Source organism: Protopterus annectens, chromosome 10.part0, assembly GCF_019279795.1.
Source record: "Protopterus annectens isolate FY-2018-M chromosome 10.part0, PAN1.0, whole genome shotgun sequence".
Lineage (NCBI taxonomy): Eukaryota > Metazoa > Chordata > Ceratodontiformes > Protopteridae > Protopterus > Protopterus annectens.
The window spans coordinates 277,808,391-277,834,062 of record NC_056744.1 but is presented as its reverse complement, the minus strand read 5'-3'; the positions used below and the strand labels follow the sequence as shown (position 1 = coordinate 277,834,062).

Genomic DNA, 25,672 nt, shown 5'->3' with positions numbered 1-25,672 from the left:
TTACAGTCCTTTTAAACGCTATTCTGTTTACTGTAAGACTGTTTTCTACTGTGCGTCTCCTATATACAGTTATTGTATTTCCATTTCCCTCTTTTACTGTTTCATCTCATTATTTTTTCTACAACTTTTATTTTATTTTTTTTCATTTTCATAACAAGAAATTATAAATGCCAAAATCTGAAAACATAGTTTGGACACTTTACGGCCTAGTCCAGGCCTAGTTCAGGTATTTAATAGTATCCAGGTTATGTACATGTTATGTATATACTTGATATTAACTATTTACTTTGAAAACATCGTGGGTATTTTGCTACCCTGCTCGAGAGGTCAATCTTGGCATCCATGTCTTGAGGACATAATAAGCAGGTTAGAATCACTAACCTGCTCATTATCGTGTATATAATACATTGGGGCATTGTGATTAAGCTCCAAAATCAGATAAAAGGTATACCTGTTACATGTGCCACAGAGCACGACCCAAACATAACAATGTTTAAGGGAAGGGACATTCCTTTAATCCCTGAATATCTTTCCTCCTATGTCAACTAAAGTGGTATACCTGTTACATGTGCCACAGAGCGAGACCCAAACATAACAATGTTTAAGGGAAGGAACATTACATTAATCCATGAATATCTTTCCTCCTATGTCCATTGAAGTTTGCAGATGTTAATCTGTAAGTTGTTGTTTGTCTTTCGGCTTTTCCCGGTTAGGGGTCACCACAGCGGAACTCCGGTCTGCTAATGACTGGCAGTAGGTTTTTACGGTGCCGAGTTGCCAGCTTGATGCCCGATATTCAACGAAGGCACGCTCATTCACACATGTCTTTTGGAACACCACTCGACTGCAGGGATGACATGCAGACTCCACACAGAAGGAACTCCCCGCAGACCAGCCGGTGTGCACAAAGCTCTCTCCCATCAAGACTGAACTTGGCAGTCAAGAGAAGTAGGTAAACACTTGCACCACACCACACTCATCACATAGTCTCACTAAATCTGCACCACCAAAATCCACACATAGAAACACAAAAATATTCGCGAAGGCTCTCAGTAATAATCTGCTCAAGCAACAGAGACCTCCAAAGCAGAAATGCAAGCAACCTCCACCCCCCAACACAACCCAAATGACACACAGCCTGCAGACTCAGTGTGACACTCAATCACAGCCAATAAGGCAAAACAATGTACCCAACACACTAGTCATAGGCGACTCTATAGTCAGGCACACTGATGTCCTACTCACCAGGCTAAACAAGGAGAAGGTTAGTGTCAGCTGCCTGTCGGGTGCCAGGATCCGCCACATAACCCACGCACTCAGGTCACTCCACAGCAAGTACAAATATGACTCTGTCATTGTCCATGTTGGTGTGAATGACCTGAGACATACCTCCCTGGAGTACATGAAAAGAGACATGGAAGAGCTCTCCGATCTTGTAGCCCAGGCAGGTATGACCCTAGCCCTGAGTAGCGTTCTGCCATCACCCAGAATGATGCCGCAGTACAAGGACAAAATGACTGACTTCAACAATTGGCTAAGCTTCTGGTAACATTCTAAAGGGATGCAGTACCTGTCTGCTTAGGATGACATGGTCTACAGACCACGATGCTTTGCCAGAGATGGTCTGCACCTGTCACCCCTGGGATTCTGGATACTGGCTAAGGTTCTTGCCAATCCTATAGTGCCTTTTTAGGCAAGGTTCAAATGCCAAATTCACCACCATAACAGGAACAGGCAAGCAAAAACTGAGGGTGATGCTACTCAATGCTAGAAGTCTAAATCTCAAAATGCACTCACTCGAGGCACTCCTTAAAATGGAGAACATTGATATCTGTGCAGTGACTGAAACCTGGTTCAAGGCTCCAGAGAGCACCCCTGCACTACCAGGCTATAACTCATACCACACTTTTCGACCATGTAACCTGGACCGGGAAACCAAAGTCGGAGGTGTGTCCATATTCATTAAGGATATCCACACCTCCAGGCGAGTTGCTCAGCATAATGCAGTCAAGGTTATCCAAGTGCAACTAACTCTGGGCAAAACTGCAATCCAAATTGTAGCTTGCTACAGATCCCCCACCATGCCCCAGGATTCCCACTCCTCTTTTCCTAATGTACTGGAAAATATTAGGGTTCAACCAAACACCCAAATAATGGGCGATTTCAACTACCCCACCATTAACTGGGAAAAATACTCATGTACCAACTCCTTCGCTCAACGCTTTCTGGAATTCATAACCTCCAATGCCCTGGATCAACTTATCCACACCCCCACCAGGGGCAACAATATCCTAGATCTAGTCATTACCAATATGAGTGACCGGTGTTCCCCACCTGAAGTCAACGCCTCATTGGTCTGATCCAACCATAAGCTAATTACCCTAGATATCCACATCCTGCCTCCACCCCCATTAAGGAAACCATGGTAAAAAATTTCTCCAAAGCCAACTTCATGTTTCTTAAGACAGAATTGGTGAACTTCATGACACCCATGCAGATGGACAATACAGTTATGACTACTGAATCCTACACAATTGCACTTTATAAGCACTTACATGAGTGCATGGATCGTGCTATCCCAAACAGAACCAAGACGCTATCCTCCAAAAAAAGGAAGCCAATCTGGTGGTCCCCTGCCATAAACAAACTGTACAACAGAAGGAAGAAACTCTTGCAAAAGAGAGTAAAATCCCACGAGTGGAGGAGCTCCCTGGTCAACCTCAGTAAGAAGCTGTGATTCCTGATAAAATCCTCCAAAGTTAGTTACGAAAACAAAATCGCCACTGATTCTAAAGACAACCACAAAGCATTCTATAGCTATGTCAAGAATCTCAATGGCAACACTCAGATCTGCTCTGAGTTACAGCACAATGGCACTAAATATACAGACCCAACTGATATTGGCAACATCCTGGCAGATAGGTTCAGTGCTAACTTTACCCCCCTCTCATCCCCTAAAGATCCCCTCTCTATACCGGAAGAATGCAAAGTTCCTGTAATCATGGCTGCACAGGTAAAAACCACAATCTCCAAAGCCAAGAACACAGCATACATGGGACCAGACAACATCCCAGGCTGCATTCTACACGAACTACAAAATGAACTGGCACTCCACCTAAGTACCATCTTCAGTCATAGCCTCACCTCAGGCTTTGTGCCTGCTGAATGGCGCACAGCAACGGTTATCCCACTCCACAAGGGGGGAGCCAACATGGATCCCGGGATCTACCGCCCCATTAGCCTGACGAGCCTGGTCTGCAAGGCCATGGAACGTATCATCATGGAACTTATAAACAAAGACATTGGTAATCTTCAAACTCAGGATCCCACCCAGTTCTGGTTTGTAAAAGGCAGATCATGTCTCCTAAACCTGATAGACTTCTTTGAAGCAGTCACCAAAGCCATAGACAAGGGTAAGGTGTTTCACACAGCCTATCTAGATCTTGCATCCCCCACTCTTGAATTGTAGATAAACTCACTAAACTAGGTATAAATCCCTATGTCACAAGATGGGTTGCCAACTGGCTCACTGACAGAACCCACACTGTGAAAGTAGCAGACTCCAAATCTGACTTCAGATCAGTGACAAGCGGAGTACCACAGGGTTCAGTCCTGGGTCCTCTCCTGTTTGGTATCTACTTCTCTGAAGTACAGGCTAACACAGAAGGTCTTTGGCTAATGAAGTTCACAGATGACTGCAAACTAGGAGCCATAATCAAAACTCCTAACGATGTGGACATCCTACAAAAGGGCCTCACTGAGACAGATGCCTGGTGTCAAAGCCATGGCCTAAAGCTCAATGCCAAAAAGTGCATTGTCATCCCCTTTGGTAAAAACTCTGTACCTATGAACTACAACATAGGCGGTAGTATACTTAACACTGAAAGTGTGATAAGAGACCTTGGGACACAGGTGGACAGTAGTCTCTCCTTTGATAATCACATCGCCACAGTAGTCAGGAAATCCTTCTACATGGCACAACTCATCACAAAAGGTTTCTCATTCAGAAAAAAAGAGGTCATTGTTCCCGTCTACTCATCACTCATTAGGCCCATTATAGAGTACAACACCCCTTTTGGTATGTACCTCACAAGACATCTACAACAACTGGAAAGGCCGCAGAAATACCTCACAAAGAGGATTACCGACCTCAAACAGATGCCCTATGCAGACCGTCTCAAAAAACTCCAGCTTTACTCCATCGCATATCGCCTACTCAGAGGTGATCTCTGCCTAACATACAAAGCTATGTCAAACCCAGAGTTGTTGGACATGCTCCACTTAAAGAAATCCCAATCCCTCCGAGCTACATGCTCTAGGGACCTAAACCTTGTCATGACAATAAACAGAACATGCCAGAGGGATATATTCCTGTCCCAGAGACTTCCCATACTCTGGAATAAACTACCTAAAGCTCCTCATTAGCACTCTTCAAGAAAAATCTTGATGATTGGATGGGAAATAGGAAATTCACCCAGGGGATCACCTCTGTGGCTCTGCTTGACAGTGGCACAGGAAAATAATTTTCTTGGGTGGCAAAAGCCAGGGTACCTTTTTGGCTGGGCTTGTATAGGCCCCAGGGTCAATAGCCTAGTACCTACCTATGAACCTATGAACCTATGAATCAAACGGGAGAACCTATTGCTGTGAGGCAACAACACTACCATGCACCACCGCAGCATTCTTAGTCTGTAAGTAACTTATTTAAATAAGGGTAGCATTTGTAAACTGTCCTGGACTTTTTCCTTTCTTGCTGCCTAGCCGACCTCACTTATTAAGTGCTTTACTGGATTTTAAAGCTGGTAAAACACATCTCTGTTTTTTGTAGCTGCTAGCACATGGAGTAGATAAGACTCTAAACACTACACCTTTTATTATGTGTTCTTGACATGGGTGCCAAGATTCACCTCTCAAGCTTTGCAAGGTCAGTTTCATGGCATCCATAACTCAAGCACCTAATAACGTGGTTACAATCGGAGACCCTATCATAATCTATTATATAGTGTGCTGATTGTACCTTAATGAGTGCTGTCTCAAACAAACAGCTCTATGTTGTTACATTACTTTACATTGCTGCTATCAGTGCTTCCAATATTCCCTGATTACTTTTTGACTTAAGTAATGCTGGGACTGAGGGTTTAGATACTGATTTCTGAGACACTTCTATAAAAATGTCAGTATTTTTATTGGTATTATTATTATTATTTCTTTTGCTTTCTTTATACTCCTTTAACAGATCATTTTACAGTTGTTTACTGTTTTACTGTGCCAGTTAAAATGACAAGCATCATCATAAAGGAAAGACCTGTTTGGAATGCTGCATTGTAAGCTTTTACCAGCTCAATCCTGAAAATGCTGAAACAGGAGAATCTGAACCAGGAGTTATGAGGCCACTCAACTTTGTCATACAGTCATTTCTGCACTACCTGAGCCTGACAGCTTCTGCCCTACACCTTGGTAAGAACAGTTTCATGTTTAATCAGTTTATTGTTTTTCTTTTTTATAAAACACTTGTAAATGGCATTATCAGTGCTTTTATAACTTCAGTAAATGTATTACTGCATTTGGCTATGACATGTGCAACTTTTCTGGACCAGGCAAATTACTTTTTTTTATATGATGGTTTTCATTTCCTTGTTAATTCCTTGGTAAATTGTTTGAAATATATATGGAACTACAGTACTTTATACTTTTGTAAAAACTAACACCTCTCAGAGAGCTATTTTTATTAGGAAGGAGTTAAGAAACATATGATAGTCATTTTAAGTGAGTAAGGAATTTGAAACTTTTGTGTTGTTCCTTGACACTCATTTTAATGCTAGTATAGTAATAAGATGCTAAATGCATTCATGCTGATCCCCCTCTCATGCCATATCTGCATATAGCCCTCCTCTTACTAAGTGTGCCAATATTTAACCTGTTTTTTCTCATTTCGCATTTTCATTCTCTTTGTAATTAACTGAGCAAACATTTCTTGTTTAACTTGGACAGATATTAAGGTCGAGATGAACAGCTTTGGAAACAGGAGTTTCAGGGGAGAATAACACAGTACAGCAAGGTAGGTGTCAACACTTTGTTCCAAATAATCTTCTTTGTTGCACAGCATGTACCACATAGTGAGCAAGGTGTACAACATGGAAAATTAAAATCTGGTTTCACAACATTCTTAGACTATTTTAATATGTTACTCTCTGAAAAAAATCTTCCTTTTATTAATGGAATGCATATTATCGACACTGCTGAATTTAGAATTTTAAATGTCGCAAGTATGATGCTGCAAAGCTATTTAAGAATTGTAAACTTGATTTTAAATGGCAATTCAATCAGTGTGACTTAAGAATGATGCTCATCACTTCCAAACCCTCATGCATTTCAAAGATCTAGGAGTGGTGTTTGTTTTTTGACCTTATGACCAGACAAGCAATATCATATATCTTCTCAGCATTACTTCACCATATTTACAACATATTGATGTAGTGTGCTCCAATAAAGATATAAAGATATATGCCCTTATGGAAAACAGAATAACATGTTTAGGTTAAGATGTTATGCCCTCTGAGTGTTACCACTGTATATTTAGGTCAACATTCTTAGACCCCTAGATTTTGGATTCTGCTTACCAAATGCAGTTTCAGAAATGGGACAGTAGCCAAGGAAATAAGTCAGTTCACAACACAGGCTCTTATATTTTTGCATTTCCCTGCAAATGACTACAGGTCAATGGTGTTAAAAGAAAACCTACTGGTTATAACTAATGTTCTTAATTTCTTCATTGATTTTATAATTAAAAGAAAGATCCTACCTATTAACCATGCTGTTCTACAGAAGTTATAAAAATACCCAGTGTGTCTAAGGAAGTTGAAATACAGTGTAGCCTAATGTTTTTTTTTTTTTTTTTTTTTTTACTTTTGTCTGTGCCTACTGCTTTTGTCATAACCACTTTCTCATGAAATACTGGTTTTAATGTGAATGCAGTAGTACTTTTCTGTATAGCTTATGTTCTACAGCAGCAGGAAGTCATTGTGAAATGCTATTCCCATCATGGTAAACAGCAATTAATGATTAAACGGTATTGCATCAATGTAGCAAGTTTGTTTATTCGTACATTTCCAAAACATTTTTTTGCAGTTTCATTAACAGTTGAAACTGGTCATGCATTATAGTTAGTCTAAATTAAAAACATAAATAAATAAAACATGTGAATGGGAATAATGCTATATCAGTATTTAATACATGAATGGCTGCTGTTTATATGTTTTCTAACTGAAGTTATTACAATGTATGCCTTTATGGACACTAAATGTTAATATGCAAAGTGTTTCATATTCAGTATATTATTTTATTCATCAGACATTCAACTAAAGTATACGAGGAAACATAAACATTTTAATTCAAAAGAAAACCTAGCTTTTATAGTTATAAGTAGACTCCTAAAATGGGTGAATTAAGGTTACTAAACAGAACGGATAATGAGTTTAATTGCAAATTTTGTGTTAATAACAGGTTATTGTGCTAGTACATAAACTCTGATAACTCATGAAAGAAACTGCATTTGGAAAACTTGTAATGACTTATCCAGCATGTCAGTGAAACAGTTGTGTGAGACTTGTGTAACTAGTTCCGCTGCTATCCATATCAGTTGGACAAATGTTATTAGTCAAGTGGCTGTGGAAGAAATGATGCTCTGCTACAGCTGGTTATGTCTGGGTTTATGGTTTCTCATATTGCAGTGACAATCACAGATATATGTGAAAACATGTCTTTTACTGTACTCTTATGTATATTTCATAACTGCATTTGCTACCATAGCATTTTGCTGATTGACACTATACCATGAAAGTAGCCACTGCAAAAGGGGGAAATGTAAATTCCTTCAAATGTGAAGTAATCTTGAAGAAGATTATAATATTTCGTAGGGTACTGGATGTAATGCATTATGACTGGGGATTGTATGAGGCTCTGCAGCTACTGCTATGTTTCACCCTTTTTGTCATAAAGATTGTGATTTCAAACAGAGTTGGCATTACATACAATATCATCACTGATATGTGTCTTGCAATTGTGTCCTTCATAAAACATTCCCTAGACTCTGCTGTAATATAAAAATGGATACAGGCCATAACACATCAATGACATGTAAACAAATTAACATAATTTAATTTGGCTTGCAGAAGAAATAATAAAGTTACCTTAATACACACTATTACAATACATTTTCTTTCCAGATGAAATGTGTAATATCCTTAAGCTAGATGTTTAATGTAAAGTCAAAGGTTAGTGAACCAAATATCAGTAAATAATCTTGATGAGAAGTAGAGATGGCTTGTTCTTTCATTTTGATTAAAAGACTGACACATTTCTGTTTCTACCACTTGATGATTAGCGTACATTAGCACATTTAATATGTATTAGGAGGTTGAGGGCTTGCTATGTTTGTTTTACATATCTTTTGACAGAAGGTCTTACCTGGAATAGCCGGTTTTGAGGTACACATTGGTTATGATTGTAAAACTATTTAAAGCAATGTAAAGGCAGAATCCATTTTATGGCAGAAGATTTGCAGCCTCAAATATTTTGTATGTTTACTTACTTTTTTTTTCTTTAGCATTTTAGAGACAGTTGTCAAATCAGAAACATGTAATATAAATTTGAGGACCTAACTGTTTTGAAGTTAGGCTATGAAGATGCATGATTTAATATACTTTTTTTGAATGATCTTAATTGTTTTTGCTATTTGTCATATCACAATATATTTAAGAACACAATGACACTCAAGACAATAATAATAATAGCAAACAACTGTGAAAAGGCAACTTTCTAAAGGAGTTGAAAAATAGGTTTAGGTATGACACATACGTCTTTCTGTTCCAAATAGATTGCTCAATTATTTGTATCATGAATAGAAAAAAAAAATGAAAGAATGAAACAGACTTATATAGTTCAGCCTTTCTTGATGATTGAACAGATCAGGTTGATTTAAAATATACCAGTTTACCGGACTGATAGGTTTAAAAAGGAGGGAATGACTTTAAGTGGATTGATAGAAAGGCAATATATAATCATAAACAAACATTTTCATTTTTGCAGACATGGCTTCAACTTCAATTTTTAAGAACAAAGGTCTTCTTGGCTTTTAACTTAAGTGGAAAGAGAAAATGCAGCAATGGAGCAGAGCTATCCAATTAATATATGGGGTTGCATGGAAACATATATTGTTCTATTAAGTCATGCATGATTTACAGAGCTGCATTCATAATTCCCATTGATTAGTTATGGTACATTTGCTGTAAAGGCCTAAAATACTGGTTAAACAAATTTGATTTCATGATAAAACATAAAATATATGCTTTAATCCTCTCAAATATGCTCATAGTAAATCCGTATGCAGGCACAATTTCAAATATTAGAAAAACAGAAATCCTAATCAAATTCCTAAAACCTAACAGAGATAACAACATATGCATTGTTGTGCCACATATATACCCCCAGTACAGAACATGCCAATACTTCAACATATGCTATCCTGGATAGCAGATACAATCACAAATGAAATTATCCTCCTGCTTGATGTAAACACTGACTGGCAGTCTTTAACTTTAAATTCAGCAATCAATGGCATGAACCTCTTTGGATTCACTCAACTTATTAATACACCAACAAGGTACGGCAAAAATAACTCCCAACAATCTATCCTGGACTGGATTCTGGTTACCAGTCTGTCTAATTTTACCTTTTGAGGTATCCTCCCTGATACCCTAAGTGACCACCTTCCAGCTTATACCCACAGGAATATTGCACAACTAATAAAGGAGCATAACTTCAAAACTACTCTAATATCTTCACTTTCCCAAACAGTCTTTAATTGAAGCTTTGAAATTGGTTAACTGGTCATCCTAAAAAGACTCCCGTTATATGATGCAACTGAAAACTTCAATACAGCTTTTCTAAACTTCAATACAGCTTTTCTAAATATTCTTAATGCCTTAGCCTCAAAAAGTACAAAAAGAATAAAAACAGACATACCCTATGGCTCACTAGCCAATGCAAAGTTCTTATAAAAGACAGAGACAAAGCATCGATTAACTGACAAGAGAATAAAAATGAAAAACTTGCAACTTCTCAGGCAGTTACAAATCCAAGTCAAGAAACAAGGTAATAGAGACCAAAAGTCTTATACTCACCTACAAGATAGTTATGAAAACAACCATAAAAAATTCTGGTCCTCCATATCGTCTCTCATCAGACCAGATACAAAAAGGATCCAAGCACATACCCTATTTCAAAACATAAGTCATAGAAAGCATAGCCACCTTAACCTGAAACTCACCTAACACAACCCTTTTGTGCAACTAACTTTCCCACCTTAGAGCCTAGCACATCTCCTTCACAAAAGTCACCTAATTGCAATCTCTTCAATACACACATAGACAACTTCACCCACTTTACTTTTCAGCCAGTTTCTATAACTGTCTTAAAAAGCATTCAGATAAAATAAAACCTTGTTCCTCTTCAGCCAACAACCTTCCCCTGGATACGTAAATCTAGCCGTAAATACAATAACATACCAAATCAGTATTCTTATTAATAGATCAGTTACACAATCCTGTGTCACAGATTATGGAATATGGCCCATGTTATCTGCTTGCATTGAGGAGGTAAGCCCACTGTCCACTGACATTACAAAGTTCCATCTCATAGCCATCCTGTTTCCCCTCTCTAAAATCCTTGAAAGTTGTGTACATCGATAATTTCTCCACTATCTCTTACAAAATAAACTAATCGCTAATACATGACATGGATTTTGGCTAAACCACAGCACTTTCACTGCATTACTGTTATTTACAGACACTGTCAATAAAGCTTGAAGCTCTCATAAACTTGTAGCTGCAGTATTTCTAAATCTATCAAAAGCATTTGACATGGTCTCTTACACTAAACCTCTCAATCAAATTTCCACCCTGGGTGTGTCATCTGCATCTATTCAATGGTTGTCTAGCTACCTTGCCACCAGGCAACAGGCTATAAAATGGCAAGGGTTCATCTCTGCATGCCTTCCCACTTCCATAGGAGTCACACTAAGATCCATCCTTGGCCTCTACTATTGCAATATTTTTATCAATAACCTACATTATTCTTTATGTGAAGGCACTCTTATTCAATATGCAGATGATTCTACCATTGTCTGCTCTTCAAACACCTTAACTCATCTTCAAGAAATTACTTACAAGATGTCATCTCCACTGAAACCTGGCTTACAAATGTCCAACTCAATTCACAAAACATCAAACTCTGCCTTTTTACCTCAACAAATCACACCCCTAACAAAGCATATTTCAAAATATTTTCAGCAAATGGCACTGAAATTGGATCAGTTCCCCATACCAAACTATTAAAAGTCATAATACATGATAATCTTAAATTTGACCTCCACATCAGAAGCAATATCAAGAAAACCCATCAGAAACTAGTTATGCTATACAGAAACAAACATTTTCTGAGCACACCCGCAAAAATTACTTTAGTCCAAACCTACCTTCTGCCCTCCTTACTCAATTCTAATCCATTTGCAATCATCCATAATAAAACAAACCTGAAAGCTGCTACAACAAAATTGCTAAGTTTGCTACTAATTAAGCCTCCTTTACCCATCAATGTAAAGGTCTGCATACCCTTAGCTGGCAGGAACTCTCCCATTATCTCTCCTCCATTCAGCTTTTAACAGTACATACAATTATACAGAACCATATGCTTCCCCATCTCTTACCACTTTAATCAATTTATACTTCCCTGGAAGGGTGGCCTCGTTGGTGCAGCTGTTAGTGTTGTTGCTTTAAAGCAAGAGGTTCACTGGTTTGATTCTTGGCTGGGGTGCCTTCTGTCTGGAGTCTGCGTGCCCTCCCTGTGGTCACTTGGGTTTCCTCTGGATGCTCCAGTTTCGCCCCATATTCCAATGACATGTAGTAGGTGGATTGGACACACTAAATTGCCCATAGGTGTGAGTGTGTGTGCAAATGAATTACCATGGCAGGGCTAGCCACCCGGTGGTGTAAACCTTGGCTTGAGATGATTGTCACTGCTGAAGTGACACCATGACCTCATATGTAAAATGGGAAAAGGGGTTGAGGACAGATGGATTTCCCTAGAAGAACTCTCAGATCAGAAGACAAACGCCTTCTCACCAAAACTAAACCTGATAAAACCCCTAGACAAAGTCTATACTTGTATTCAATAGGAAAAAAATGGAACTCTTGACCACTAACCACCAGAACTATTTCTTAACTACCCACCTTTTAATGCTCCCAGAAATCATGGAGCTGCTCCTGCACCAATCTTTGCTGAACCTACTCGCTATGCTTCACTCTTCCCCTTCACCCTAAGTTGCAACTCACAACCCTCTCCAACCTCCAACTCCACTTCCTTTTTTTGTTTTTTTTTACTACCTTATCATAACCACATTCTGTCTCTGCAGACCTTTTCTCTACCTCTTTTTCTTTCCTCCCTTCTCACCAAAGCTACCCAAAGATGCCCTACCCTGCACTCTTTGGATAATCTCCTTTCTCTCCACCCTTATTTCCATCTATAACCATGATATAAATACCATCGCTCATATAAGCCATCACTCAATTTCCACTCACTGTCTCTAATCATATAATCTTTAATATTTCTTTTAAATATCTTATTAGAATTATTGCTCAGTTATCACATACTAATCTATATAACAAATAATATGACTTTTTCCTCACATATTTTCTCTAACTCATGTTATTGGTTTTCATTGCACTCTACTAAGAAACAAATGTTCTATGTTTTTCTCATTGCATTTTTTCACTCCTATATTTTGTAGTGTAACATAATACTTTGGACTTAAAATATCTGTATCTGACTTTTGAAATATTGTGACTGTGCAGCTTTTCTCCACAGGCCACCACTGCAAATGGACACTTTTTGGTAACAAATGTCAAATAAATATATAAATTGTAGAGAATCATAAAGCTATTCTATGTTTTTGAAGCTTTGTGAATGCATTTTGTGAAGACGTGAGTCTATGTATTCATATAAAACATTGCCTTACAGTTTTGTGTCAGCACAACTAATGCTTTGGTCCACAGTTTGTGGAGTTATAAATACTCAATACATATATCAGATAAGCACTTAAATTCCTGAGGTTAGGACAGATTAGAGAAAATACAAATATCTTTAGCTATAGATACAAATTTTGAAGCAAATGAAAAAATAACAGATTAGAACAAATTGTGAAAGTCTTTGTGAAAATATTAATTTATAGTAGTTTTTCCAAAACAAAAATATTGATTCCTTCCCCAGTGTTTTCATTTGAAAGAAAGAATGAAAAACAATTTAATGTTCTTGTGTCACCCTGATTAATAAGAAATTATGTAAAACTTCTAGATTGTGATGTTTCCAAATAGTGATTGATGTTTACAGATATCCCTTCCTACTCTTATTTGCTTTGAGAGTATCTGCAGTGAATATGCAAACTGTGCTGAGAGACAGAGGGATGATGATGATGATTCTTTTTCATAATGTGTTGTTTAGAGGATATCTACATTTATCAAGTCTTTCAATCAATTTTCATGCTTTAGTAAGGTTTTCTGTAAACAAAGAGAAGCTATCAGACTAGATGGAGGTTATGAACTACTTGTGTATGCTCATTAGAGAATATTTTTATTTTGTAAGTTAGTAGTTTCTTGATTGATGAATAGTTTCCTATTTTTTCCTTTTCTAGCTCAGAAAGGCTTATCAAATAACATACATTTCTAACATGTACATTTCTTCAGAATTAAGCAGGTTGTTTGACAAAAACAATACTCTGACGACTCAGTCTTATAAACATTTGCAACTCCTGCTCTTTCATATCAGATTAGAGTTTCATTAGAACATATAATAAATCTATACTTACAAAGAAAATGATTATGTGAACGGGATTGTCATTTGTATGGAGTTAATTTAGATTCTTCCATGTTGGCTATAGTAATGTCAGTCTACTATTATGATTCCTTATTGGATGATGGATATGTCAGTTGTATGTGATTGTTAGCAAGAAGATACCTTGAAGACAAAAGTAAGTCTAGTTAACCTGCATATCATAGATATATGTTCATCAAAATTAGTTGTTCTGTGTATAAAATGTGTCTACAACTAGTTCAAATTTCAGTTAGATACAAAAGCTTATAAAGATTGAATTATTGTCTTTTCAAAATGTTAAAAAGGTGGGTTTTTCTCCACAGGCTTCCGCTGAAAATGTGGTAACATAAACAGTCTAGCTGGACTTTCCCAGGCAAAAATGCAAATAAAATAAAATAAAATAAATAAATAAAACAACCTAGTCTAAAAAATAATAAAACACACCAACGGTCTTCTAAATCGAAATGAACAACATAGTCTGTTGATATTTTGGAGTCTCGTTTAGTTTTAATTTGATTCCTTCAGTGAAAGACCCATCCTCTTACTTCTGATAGAAGTCTAAAGTGTTTAATATATTCCATAACACAAACTTATATCCGATGCCTGTGGGGAGCGAAATGGGCTTGGCAAGATTATATTTGTAGTTACATTAAACCACAGTTTACTTTGGCTTAGTTTTTATGGAAACTTGATAATAACAGGGAAGAGACAAGTCAGAATGAGAAATAAAGGAAAAGGAAAAAAAAAGAAGCCCCCTCCCAAGTAAATCAGACAGCTAGGAAGAAACTTATGTTTGTCAACATATTAATGTAACATATACTTAAAATTACATCAAGAGAAACTGGAATTTATAAGGGCTATCTATAAAGTGATGTAATAATTGCTAATTTATACAGATTTGCCTCAATTTCTATATCCCCAGTCTTTACAGGTTAATGCTTCCCATTTTTTATTTTACATTTAATCTAATATCAACCATTTGGTTTAGTTATTTTTCTCTATAATGCAGCTAATGAAGGCCAACATTTGCAGTTCTCATTTTCAGTTGATTTGTATTTGTCAAAAATAAATTTCAGAATTATATTAGCTCCATCTAAGTTAGCCAGTCTACAGTGGTCAGTGCAGTGGTAATACATTTTCTTTTGGCTACTAGTAAGACTCAAAACAAGACACATTGAATATTGCAAGCACATTCTTGATGAGGACATTAAAAAGTGCAAATTGCACAGAAAATGTCTGATCACAATATCTGGAAAAGCTGGGGAGAGTAGCTATTGCACATGCTTAAACGGGTGCATTACAAAGTAATAATGATGTAGATAAAACTATGCAATCTGATTGAAATATCTGAAAATAATGTTAAATTTATAGTCATGAGCTGTACTGTGAGTAATACACAAGGAGTAATGATTACAAACGTCTAATTAAAACAGAACATCTATAACACATAACCTGATTATTGGTGTGTTTATATATATATATATATATATATATATATATATATATATATATATATATTTATATGTATATGGGTTCCTATCACTTCGTCGACAGTTCATTTCACTGACAGTTCATTTTGTCGACAATTCATTTCATCGACAAGCATTTTAGGTGGGGGGCTTCACCCCCCACACCTCCCCCCACATCCCCCCTAACTATATATATCAACTCCAGGGTCGCACAACATTGGGGAAGGGGGCAAATGCTTGTCGATGAAATGAACTGTCGACGAAATGAACTGTCAGTGAAATGAACTGTCGACGAAGTGATAGGAACCCATATATATATATATATATATATATATATATATACATGGATCACCTTTATATCCTCGAAATCGCATTTCGCCGACACACTAATCACCGACACCAAAAGACCGACAACAAAAAATACCGACAATGCAAAACACCGAAAACCATTACACCAACACACTACACGTAAACAACACAGTACACTACATAACATATCCACTATCCCTAACCCAAACCCTAACCCTAAGGTCCGACACTACCGCACACTTACCCTACCTGCACCCTAACCCTAACTCACTTACCCACCCCTAACCCCAAGATCCGACACTACCGCACACTCACCCTACCTGCACCCTAACCCTAACTCACTTACCCACCTAACCCCAAGGTCCGACACTACCGCACACTCACCCTACCTGCACCCTAACCCTAACTCACTTAACCCACCCCTAAACCCACAGTCCCTCACTATCGCACACACACCCTACCTGCACCCTAGCCCTAACTCACTTAACCCACCCCTAAACCCACAGTCCCTCACTATCGCACACTTACCTGTCCGCTCCCGAACACTAAATCCCTCACTCGATCGCACACTTACCGAGTCCGTCGGGTTCTCACCTTGTCGGTCATCTGCGTTGTCGGTGTTTTCGTCCTGTCGGATTCCGTGTCGGCGAAACGCGTTGTCGGGCATCTGAAGGTGACCCATATATATATATATATATATATATATATATATATATATATATATATATATGGATTCACTTCAGAAGCTCTAAATACTGAAATCTCGAATTTCAGTATCTCGAGCCCAAGAAGTGGAATCCACAAAACAACAAAAACTAAAAACCGTGAAATTCAAAACCTTGAATACCAGAAGTTTTGAATTTTGCGGTTTTACCACACACACACACACACACACACACACACACACACACACACACACACACACACACACCATCCACAAACAAACACACACACAATCACTCTAATACAGGAAAGCAGGGGGACACGCCCCCCTGCACCCCCTGTGTGGGGGGCTGTGCCCCCAAACCCCCCTACTTAAATGTTCTCACTCTTAGGTCGCACTACATAAAAATACACACAAAACACTACCACACAAGCTACTTTCTCTTCGCATACACACATCACAGCAACAAAACACACTGACACACACCACAGCCCCTACGCAAACCCCTTAATACACACACACACACACACACACACACCACACACACACACACACACACACACACACACACACACACACACACACACACACTTACCTGCATACATAACCATAGTGGAACTTTAGAAGTGTGAAATTCAAAACCTCTGGTATTCGAGGTTTTGAATTTTGCGCTTCTAAACTTTTGCTATTATGTGGATTCGGCTTCTTGGGCTCGAAATACTGAAATTCGAGATTTCAATATTTCGAGCTTTTGAACAGAACCCATATATATATATATATATATATATATATATATGGGTCTACTTCTTTTGACCTAACTTTCATTTGCCTGACACTCATTTGCCTGAGACCAAATGACTGAAATTTCATTAGCCTGACACTTCATTTGCCTGACAAGTATTATTAGCAAGAAAATGGAATATGCCCCCTTCCCCACTGCAGTGCGACCCTGGAGTTAGAATATATATAGTTAGGGGGGTGTGGGGGGGCACAGCCCCCCACAACGGGGGGTGAGGGGGGTGAGGGGGGGTGAGGGGGGGTGAGGGGGGGTGAGGGGGGCTTCGCCCCCACTTACTTTTCTGTTACTAAGCAATATTACATCAAAAGTTAACAATATCATACCACCCCCCCCAACTATATATTCTAACTCCAGGGTTGCACTGCAGTGGGGAAGGGGGCATATTCCATTTTCTTGCTAATAATACTTGTCAGGCAAATGAAGTGTCAGGCAAATGAAGTGTCAGGCAAATGAAATTTCAGTCAAATGGGGTCTGGAAAATGAGTGTCAGGCAAATGACACTTCAAAAGAAGTAGACCTATAAATATATATATATAGATATATATATATATATATATATATATATATATATATATATATATATATAAACACATATCCTCAATAATCATCAAAAGGTCCATATAAAAATTTAATTAAATAATGTGTCACAGAGGAGAAACACAGACTGGAGGTTCTCTCAGCCTGCGATTTTGTTTTCATAAGTCTTTGCTATGAATTTTGAAATTTTAGTGCAGTCAACATTTTACAAAGATCTTAAGTGCTTGTATGTAAGGGAATGATATCTATTTGTTCTCTGAGTACCTTTTGAATATTGACCTTATTTCAGGTATTTAGCTTGGTGTAAGACTGGCACAGTTTGTACATTTTGTTTAGAATGCTGTATTAACTGGTAGATACACAGACATTGATTAATATTTAATTGATATTTCTTTGAAATTTATTGGATAAGCTGGACAACACCATTGTTGTTAGGACAATACTGTACTACAAGGCATTTATTCCACTGTTCTTAAAAAAAGCAGCTGGAATCATGCTGAGGTGCAACATATTTTTGAATGAATAATAAGAAGAGCCAATACTGAAGAGAAGGTACAGAAAATACGATATGAGAGTATATTAGATTAGTGCAAATTATATAACAGGATTTATTGAGGAACCTCTTTGAGTTGTTTAAAAATTATATACTTAATATTTTTTTTCTGTTAGGTGATATCCTCTACATCTTTAAACATGTTTTCTTATAGTTGTTGAGTGGAAATATCTCTGTGTGGAGAATCATAACAGGAATCTTGTCAGTAAAACTGTAGAAAGTAAAGGCAAATGTTAACGATTCCTGATTAATAAAATGAAGATCTACTGGTAATAATGAGGAACATTAAATGACTCTAGTTTATCTCTGTAGTTGAAGTATAATGCCAATAACATAGTTCGACAATTCTCACATTATTTTGACAGCATGAAAGGTTTTTTGTTTAATACAATTTATAAGGGGAATAGTACTGTCTTCAATATCCCCACTGACAAACTAAAAAGAAAAAGTTAAGTGAGGAAATAATACTTTCCTATTACTAAAGGACTTAACCTACCTATCTGGCTGTCTCCCTCTCTATCTTGTTGATCCAGTTCACTGTCTACCTATGTGCATATCTATTCATAATGAATGAATAGACAGATAACTTAATAGTTCTACACCACTGAGGGAGGAATAATCTGAGGATACTATCAGCCAATGAACAATTATGTTTAATCCTGCAGAGGTAGCATCACTCTTCTGGACCTGCACTTTCATGAGATCTTATGTTCTCTATTATAGCCATGACATTGGAAAAGGAATGTGGGGTTTCAAAATAAGGATTAGTAAATATTTTCTGAGTAAGCTGCAATAGAAGTAGATCATCTATAACTAAAGATATTTAATTTTATTTTTATGCCTTAGTCCAGGTTCTCTTACTGATTCATTTTCATAATGCTTTGTGCTAACAGTACAATGTCTGTTATGAAATTGAATGTGGACCAGAGACAGGAGGCAAACTCAGATTACACCTGCAATGTTACAAGAAGACTGAGGCATGATCATGTTTTGCCAAAGCAACATTACATAATGGCAATGCTAACCCTCTAAAGGGAATCATGAATTCCATTTTCCTATGAACTGAGTATATTTGCAACTAAGATAACCTTGATCTTTTAATAGTTGGATATTAATACCGGACTTAAAAGGGAAAAAATCAAGGTCCACGATCTATTATTGCATCAATAGCTGATCTACTAATAAATGGTAAACTGTGACATTCTAATAAGCATGCATGCCAAAACCAGCTGTCCTATTCCATGTGTTAGCCATGGATATACTCATTTGCTCTAATAATCAAGGGTGAATATTATCAATAATTTCTGTTAATATAAATGCTAAAATATAATGACATTATACACAGAATTAACACTACCACTTATAATCATTTCTTTAATAACAAAAAAGTGAGAATTTCTGTTAATTACAAATAGAACTATATAAAAATCAAGACAGTAATGTTATAAAGACTTCAGGCAAAGAACTGATATGAAAAGTCATCTCTGTCTGAGAACATTTTTTCTTTCTATTTGTAAGGTTTACAAAGAAGTAGAATATTTGGGAAGAGTAGATTATTCCTTACTTTAAGACAAAAACAGGAAAAAGCCTCCATGGAAATGAAAATTTCTGTACTGATTAAGACATTTCTTAACAGAACAGCAGCTTAAAAAAATTAAATGTATAAAGGGAGAAGGTGAAGAGCAGGGGGTATGCCAAATAGTGAGAAAAAGGATCGAAAAGAAGTAGAAAAAGTGAATCCAGTGTTAGGCAGAAGTTGTAAAACCCTTAAATTTCATATGATTTACCTTTATAAATAGCACCAGACATAACTGATATAACCCCAGACTGCAAATATTACCCTAAAGCTTACTCTGTATGAGTCTTAACACTGAGTTTGAATTATCAAAGTAATATATGACTTTTGTTATAGTTATTTGATTAGAAGAGTAACAATATTTAGTGTAGAAGTGCAATAGTTATTAAATAACATTAATCTGTCATACAAAAAATTGACAGCTAAATTTAATTAGGCGCCATTACTTTTGATATGTGAGCTGTGTTAGCCCATGGCCAACAGCAGTGTACTCATGATTTGTAAAAACTTTCTCTAGTTTAGAAAGAGTTTTTCTATTTTATAAGAAAGGAGTGGGTGGGTGAGATGGATGAAACTGTACGTTCAAGAAAAGCTATTGTCTAGATTAAAAAGAAAACCCGGAGCATTATTTTATGTAGTACCCTATTCTGTTCTACCCCAGTTTTAGTTTTTACTATTCAGTTTCCTATTTCCATCTTTCAGATGTGACCTTAGTTTGATCTTTTCCCAGACTTTCTGTTTTAATGCTAGGATACTTTATTCTAGGCATAATCATTACTGACTATAAGGTAATCATTTTCTACCTGAAAAAAACATGTTCCTTTACCTGTTTCTTTTTTTCTGGCTTGCCTTTCTTATCCATCATTGAAAATTTACAGAAATATTAAAAAGTGCATGCCTTAAACAAATATTTTTTCATCAGTGCAGCATCATATCTAGCATGCAGTTTCATTCCTGCAAATTCCCTATTTTTACAAATGGTTGATTTATAGGTTCACTATTAGTTATTATATAGGTATGGAGCCCAGGTGATCACTGAGAAGCCTAGCCCAGTTTCACAGTTGCCTCAGAAAACTGTCTGATTAAGTGACTTGCTCATGATTCCATAGTAGGCAAATGAAGGTGAAGGGAATCGTACTCTGGGCTGTAGAAAGCAGCTCATTAACAGGGCCTGATCTAAATCGTGCACATTTACTTTCAGACTGAAGACTTCAAAATGAAAGAAACTTGAGCTTAGCAATAAACCCTAGACTGTCGAGCATAATGCAGAAATCTTACAACTAAATCCTTGTTTGGATCAATATGTAAATATATGGACAGTTTAGTTTAGCAAATCAATCAACATGATTTTGGAAAAAAATTTACACAGGCAATGGGAGACAAGGAAAACTCCAAACAGACAGTGGTTGAAAGTAAGAACTAGACCCTGGAACCTGGAGCTTTAAGGCATGATCTTTTCACTGATGTTTTATGTTAAGTAAGGCATTACATAAAATACAAGACCCCTTTTTATGATTTTATTTATTTTATTTAAGTGTTAATCAAGTAAGTCTACTGGACACAAGTGTCCCTTTTCAAGAGTGAGCTGAAAATGCTTTTTAAGCAACCTACTTAGAGTTACACAGTAGAAAAATGGAGACATAGAGATTATAACCATAGACTATCAAAAGTAGCTTGATAGCAGCTCAGAGCCTAAGCACTCTGTCCTAACTGCTATAGCGCTTTGATCTGCTGTTACACTATTCTGTATTAATTATTCTTTTTCATACAAGAGACAGTACTAAATGATGTTTACAACAATTTGATAATCTGACAAGTGGTTGCTCTCCTCAGTATGACATGGTTTTCTTTTGCACTGTCATGCTACTGAAATTGAATTAGCTTAACTTGGTCTGGTATAGAAGTCAAAGATTTTAATCATTATGCATAGTCATTGCTAGATGAATAGTGTTTGTCCTGATTCAATATATTTCAGCAGGTAATTACAACAAAAAGTTTCTCAGTTAACAAATCATTGTTATCCATTTAAATAATGTAACTGTCACAAATATGTTCATTTATTCAATGAATATAGCTTGTATAATAACACAGATAACTACAGAATCTAAACTTTAGGGAGTTTTTATTTATTTTTTACTCTAATGGAACTACTTGCCATTTTTACATTAAAGCAGGGAAAGATGTTCAAATTTCTGAATAATGATATTGTGTGGCAGATTTTGTTGTATAACCATTTGTAATCAATATTTCTATTCTATAACTATATACTTAATCCTATTCTTAATCAGAGTACAATTATTTGCAATTCTTCTAAAAAGCTGACATTTTCAATGACTACTTCATCACTTAAGTTTCATCAAAACTGCAGTTATTGGTGAACTCACAATTCTGGATAAATCTCATTCTTTATGTCCATTAATCACAGAAAATACACTAAAATCTGCTATAAGTATAGCTAAACAGAAAATGGTGCTGGTCTTGATTCTATATCAGGTTGTTTCATTCATAACCTGTCTGACCAACTGATAAGCCCTTTAATCTCATTAGTTGATATATCATTAGTGGCCAACACTGCTCAAGATTCATGGAGACTGGCAAATATTGCACCAATGCATGAGTGGTTCTTTTGAAAAGACTACTAACTCTCATCCAGTAAGTCCAACATTACTTATGGTCAAATGCTTTGAGATGTTTTATTATCACTTCTAAATATCTATGAGAAAAGGGCCATTTGTTGATCTTAAACAACATGGTTTTATGAAAAAGGTCTACTTTTTCAATTTGGATTTTATAAAACTATTAGTGATGCCTTAGATCATGGTACTAGTGTCAGGGTTATATACTTACATCTGTCATAGGCTTATGATAGTATCCCTTATGCAGTGAAAAGTAATTCCATGGCAAAGCTTAAATAAGTCCTTATATCATTGAATGGGTTAGTTGTTGGCTTAGACACAGATGTCAATATGTTAAAGTTTATGGCCACTTTTTAAAATGGTCAGTGATTGCTACTGGTGGCCCACAAGGGTATGTAGTAGAAATTATTACTGTTTAACTTTGTATTTTCATTTTTGCCTATTAACAATAATTTTTGGCTGTCTAAATATGCTGATGATATTGAAATTTGTGCATTTCTAAAATGTTTATCAGATTACTTAGCTTTCAGATTAATTGGGTCTCAATATCAATCCATCTAAGAGTGGTGTTATGTATTTTGGTCACTTCAGACATGAGCTGTCTTTTATTTTGGGAAGCCATGTTTTACAGGAAGTGACTGAATACAGAGCCCTTAGTATGTGTGTGTGTGTGTGTGTGTGTGTGTGTGTATATATATATATATATATATATATATATAGAGAGAGAGAGAGAGAGAAGTTCTAACTTAACATTTCAAAAAATTAAAAAAAAAATGCATGTGCAGTTAAGAAAAAAAAACACGCATTTCATGAGCCTCCTTCTGAGAAATTTTTCAACCAGATCTTTTACAGTCCTACTGAAATTATTTACTATGTATATTAGACCTATAATTTAATACAGGTCATTATTTTGTAGATATTCAAGAGGTGATCTCTGTATTAGAAAGTGTTCAAAGAAATTTAATAAAATAGTTATGGAGTACAGGACAATCACATATTAGGAATGTTTAGTTAAATGTAATTTATTTTCTCTTGGCTGTCACTGGTTATGTGGCAGATGTTGCTAGCTCTTCATGATAAAAAATACAACTTTTGTTCAATATTGAGTTGCTGCAATATGGGTGAATGTCCCATTGGACAAATTATAACTTTCAAATAGTAAAATGCAAGACTTCAGATCAAAGTTTAAGTGTTTTCAGATCATGGAATGGATTGTCATTACAAGTAAAGAAATGTAACTCACTAGAATCATTCAAGACATCTTTAGATACTTGGTTTGGTTTGAATGTCTACTCTATGGTCTTGAAGTCTGTTTTATGATGATCTTTACTTTTATGCAACCTACCAGAAACTATGAAGCTATCAACTAATATTTACTCTAATAGTAGGGAGGCATATGATATGTTTTGTGCCTCTGATTCACCTGCATAGTCTTTAGCATGCACTTTGGTTAGTGTATACTACAATAATCATTATTTTGCTCTTAAAATGTAGTGGCATCTGATATTTTGTGAACTAACAGAGAAAAGGTTGTCATTCTCTTTTCAGTGTATGAATATTTTTCTCAGTGACTTCATAAAAGCAGAATGGAGAAACCACATACCAGACTTCAACAAAGAACACAATAAAATCAGGAATAAAATCTGAAATCCATTGTGTTATTATTTTAAAACAGCTCTTTATTACATGCAGAGTAATTCCATTTATTCACATACTGACTTCTTCAGACTCTGACTGCAAGATAAAACTCATAAAATAGTAAATAAATAACATCATACAAACATATCCAATCAAATTCCTTCTTTAAAATCATGTCTCTTCTTTGAACTCTGTTTTTATCCTTGATGTTAAACATCTGTTTATTTAAAACAAATTTAGAATAAATATGTTATGCAAGCCTGCCATATTTGTGGAGTCTGATCTTATTTGCTACTTACATTCCTTGGTGTATAACATGTTGCTAGCATATCTGCCACTGATATCAGGTTTTATAGCCTATAACACATAAAAATAAACTTTTTAAAACATGTGCGTTTTAAAGTGTGTTTATATGAAACATTTTTCCATTCTTCTTTTTTATTGCATGGCAGTCTTTGCATATTCTTCATCTCTATTTTCCTAATAGCACTGTCCACATAAACTGCCGGATGTGTCAGGTACTCAGCAACATAGTTTACATTAAAAATATTACAGTATTTCGGTGCATCATAACTTATTCTTGTATTCAAACAGAAAAAAGGACTATGCTACAAATCTGGATTAACTGCACATATTACATGAGTTTGCACGTTTTATTTTTAAATCACTTCCTTCTGTCTCACATTTCTGTTTTTTTCAAGAATATTCTTCATGCTGTAACATTTTTATTTATATTAATGGGTGTTGCACCCACCACTTTATCTGCTCTAGGATCTGCAGCCAAAATATACCAGTTATTTAGAATTATATCATGAACTGCTGGAGTGAGATGTGCAAAAGTGAAATACTAGAGCAAACTTGTTTGCACCATAATGTGAACAGACAAACTAGTTACCACGTGTAATAAAGAGTTGGTCTGAATAAATGACACAGGATTTTGGATTTTTTTCTTGTTTTTGTCCTCAGTGATTTCCCAGAAAAAACAAAAATTTTACAAAGGATTGGACAAAAAATGTGATGCAAAAATCAGTACTATTATCTTGAGTAATAATTACCCCAAACTTTTAAAATTAAATAGAGTTCTTACTAAGACAAAGTTGAAAAATAACAGTTTAAGAGTTACAGAAGCGTAATGCAACCATTGCAGAAAAATCAGGTTTTCCAGTGAAGAATCTGACTGAAATAATTAATATTCCCTGCCTAACAGAATCTATACATTGTAAAATATAACAGGTAAGTAAAATAGGACAAACTCAGTAAATGACACAGTAATAAAGGGGAATGCAGCTCACTCTGGACACCATAAATATCTATTCAAAATGGTCTCTGCAAACTCAGTTTTTAAAGCAACAAGTATTTCTTAATATCAAGGGAGTAATGCCACTTAGAAAATGGGCAAACTGTACATCAGCACCCTGATTGGAGAATGAACGTTCTCCGGCAGGGTATTAATGTAAAGTAATGCCCGCTGAAAAACAAGTCCACCACTTTACAGCAGCATATCAAACTGCCATGGAGCTTGGACTGGAAAAAAGTTAACAGTCACCATTATTTTATGCTCACTAAAC

At 36.2% G+C, this 25,672-nt stretch overlaps 1 protein-coding gene across 3 annotated transcripts in view; it reads left to right on the top strand.

Moving 5' to 3' along the window:
* Nucleotides 1–5,352: 5,352 nt before the first annotated feature.
* LOC122813046 (inward rectifier potassium channel 16-like) overlaps nucleotides 5,353–25,672 on the top strand; it is a 1,081,538-nt gene continuing 1,061,218 nt past the window's right edge. For all 3 annotated transcript variants that reach the window (XM_044085157.1, XM_044085154.1, XM_044085155.1), the window contains exons 1-2: nucleotides 5,353–5,457; nucleotides 5,992–6,058. The gene's annotated coding sequence lies outside the window, so the exon portion shown is untranslated. The remainder of the gene's footprint in view (nucleotides 5,458–5,991; nucleotides 6,059–25,672) is intronic.